Source organism: Porites lutea, chromosome 1 (genome assembly GCF_958299795.1).
Source record: "Porites lutea chromosome 1, jaPorLute2.1, whole genome shotgun sequence".
Classification (NCBI taxonomy): Eukaryota; Metazoa; Cnidaria; class Anthozoa; order Scleractinia; family Poritidae; genus Porites; species Porites lutea.
In genome coordinates this window covers 18,835,694-18,838,797 of record NC_133201.1, presented here as the reverse complement: position 1 = coordinate 18,838,797, position 3,104 = coordinate 18,835,694, and the positions used below count along the sequence as shown (strand labels likewise).

At 35.9% G+C, this 3,104-nt stretch overlaps 1 long non-coding RNA gene across 1 annotated transcript in view; it reads right to left on the bottom strand.

Moving 5' to 3' along the window:
- Positions 1 to 2,444, bottom strand: part of LOC140935877 (uncharacterized) — a 13,005-nt gene extending 10,561 nt beyond the window's left edge. Inside the window, exons 1-2 of the long non-coding RNA XR_012165270.1 lie at positions 2,418 to 2,444; positions 725 to 835 (exon numbers count right to left, since the gene is read on the bottom strand). This is a non-coding gene — a long non-coding RNA (uncharacterized lncRNA). The remainder of the gene's footprint in view (positions 1 to 724; positions 836 to 2,417) is intronic.
- Positions 2,445 to 3,104: the final 660 nt, after the last annotated feature.

The following is a 3,104-nucleotide window of genomic DNA, read 5'->3' as shown; positions in this document are numbered from 1 at the left end:
CACAGACACATTGTGGGTGGAGAAAAAAAGTTCCACAGACTGAAAATCTCTGAGCCTGCATAACTGGCCAGATTGTTTTTGTGCTTGAGAGTTTTGGCAGCAAAGCCACAAGAAGTGAGCGTCTCCTCCTTATTCTCCACATGGCTTTACAGCTCGAACTCTACCAAAACTTTGTGGACACTTTCATTTCCTCCAGCTACGTAGGCTAAAAATGGCCCCTCTCCATCGCTTAAAATTCAAATGCTCCGTCCCTAATAAAGTTTAGTAGTCGTTGATGTTGTTGTCCTTTGTCAAAGGATCAGCTAACCCTTCCCACTGCACATGAAGGAAAAAATCAACATGGCTGACTGAAACACTAACCTTTACCCCCCGCCCCCAACATTAACAAAAACCATAGAAGAATAAAAATACTTATATGAAAGTGTATCATTGCAGTTATAGACGCAACTTTTGCAGTTGCAAAAAGAAAGCAGAGGTCAAGGGTTTGAATCCCGTACCAGCCTGAATTTTATTCTTTCAGGCTTTCTTTTCACAACTGCAAAAGTATAATTGCGTCTATAACTGCAATGATCTACTTTCATATAATTCTTCAGCCTGCAGTCAACAAATATGATTTTCATATATTCATGTACAGTAACTTCAATAAAAATACTCTCATACAGTTAATATTCCTTTGTGGTTACATACTTGTACATGTACATGAAGTATAAAACTGAGTGATTACCTTTCTTTCAATTTGGTTGCATTTTTTTCTGCAAACCTTTATGGCTCAAACACAAACTCTGCAAGGCCAATTTTTAAACAGTCAAACATTCCACTATATCAATTAGGGTATCTGTAAATAAACAATAGAAAAACACTGAGAACATTAGGCAATGTGTCTTTAAGCACTTGCCCAGAAAAATTCATTAAACTACAATGTTGTAGCAGCAACTTTTATGCTTAATTTACATAATCTACTACAATATGCAGCCTGTGTATTACAGCTGTATGTTAACTCATGATTACACCATATATGCTGTAGTGCTATATGATATCTACATAATGACCAGCCTCCTCTCTATCAGAAATATTTTATTGAATATTTTGTTTACCTGTTTTAATTTTTGGTCCGTTGTACAGTACAGGCCACGGGCATTGCAGCATTACACGCGTGTTTCATGCATGGAAATCCGCCATATTGCACGCAAATAATTCCATGAGAAAAACACTGGTGAAACTAGGGTGCAAAGAAAATCACTTTTACAGCTTGCCATTCGGGCAAGCTGAAGCTAACACTTACTAGCCCAGACGTCATTTCAACTAGCCCCAAAAGCTTTTTGACAAGCAGAATTGATTTCACAGTTCTTCTGTTATTCAAATTCCTTAAAAAACATCACTCGCCCGTCGGGCAAGTTAAAAACAGAATTCACTAGCCCGATAGAAAAATCCACTAGCCCAGGGCTATCGGACACAACTTTCTATGCACACTGGGTGAAACACTCGTGTAAAAAAATACATGCAAATTAGGAAAATTTGCATGTAAAACTTTACATGCAGATTGTTATAATTTGCGTGTATTCGGTTTACTTGAGTTCTTACATCGCTGGCTGAGCGAGTGCAGTTGTACTTGTGCGGGTGGCTTTAATTTGTTAGCATAAATCAATTTTTTGAGGCACGTTCAAATGTTACGATTTTATGTTATCAGGGCTAAAAGTGATCCAAGTTTTTTGACCGAATGAACATTGTTTTTAATATTTACATGATCTTCGCTTGAATCTTCATTCGTAGACTTCACAGAGGTTATAAAAAGGTTTCAACTAAAATCAGTTTCAGTTATCAATTCGCAACTATTTTGATGGACCAACTACTCAGTAATGTGACGCTGTTATTTACATCTCAGTTTTGGTGAAGGATCGCTTCTACATGTATTTTGTTTACGGCATTTCATCTCCTACTTTTAGTTAGCTCGCTTCTTTGAGTTATTTTCTTCTGCAGCAATCTCCTTTCTCCTTCCTGCAATGTAGGTCCGAATGACAAACTGTACAGTAAGTTGTTTTCTTTTTCACCGCAAAAAGACGTTTTTCCGCAATGTCGGTTTCTAATTAATTTTTACATCCGCCACATTTGCTGTTACACGCAACTTGCGTGTATTTTTATAAGGCAAATCAGTCACTTTAAAAATACACTCAAATTTGCATGTAAAAGCTTGTTTAAAAATTTACAGGCGAGTATTTTGTGTGGATTTTTCATGGAAATCCGCCATATTGCACGCAATTTATGCGTGTGTATAAGAGCTGCAATGCCCGTGGCCTGTACTGTATTTCAATTCAACACATATATAATACTATTACTCTTACATTGTATGATAGATTTCTAATAACAAATTCTCATTTCAAGACAATATTCTTTGACTGTTAAATGTCCCAATCAGGTACCTTAAATCCTCCAAAAACTTTGCTACAACAGAACACATTCTCTGCTGTGAAGAAAACAAAAAAAAAATGATAAGTCCTTCGTGGCAAAAATCAATGTCATGAACACAAGAAACTTTTAAACTTTTTCTTTGCATCTGTATTTTATAACTGTCCATTTTTAGGCTTACAGCTGTACCATGAAAACAATGGTATATAAACCAACCCTCAGAAAGAGGAGAAATCATTAATTTTGAACATGTATTAAGTGCCCCCCAGCTTAGTTTTTCTCCATCTTGCACTTTTCTCACGACTAAATAACCAAAAATAGCTTGCACTTTTACTTTTTATGTTATAAAAACAAAAACATTGGTGGGGTGCAGATGCTGAATGGCAGATAATAATTAAAAGGGTAATTGGGGTCCTGCAATTTGGAATGCCGATCTGTTGTGCATGTATAACAGGAAGGTTCTTAAACCTGAACAAAATTGCCGTGACCACTACATACTCTGGTTTATAAAATAATAATAATATTGATATTACAAGAAATTTGATGCTGATCACTGTTAGGGCTTAAAGGGTTAAGACATCACTCAGGTAAATCAAACACAAAGGTTAATCTAAGAATAACAAAACATGATCACTAAGAAAAAAAAGGTCTTTAATGTTAACTAAATATTTTTCTCCCCATCAGTACCAAGATAGGAAAAT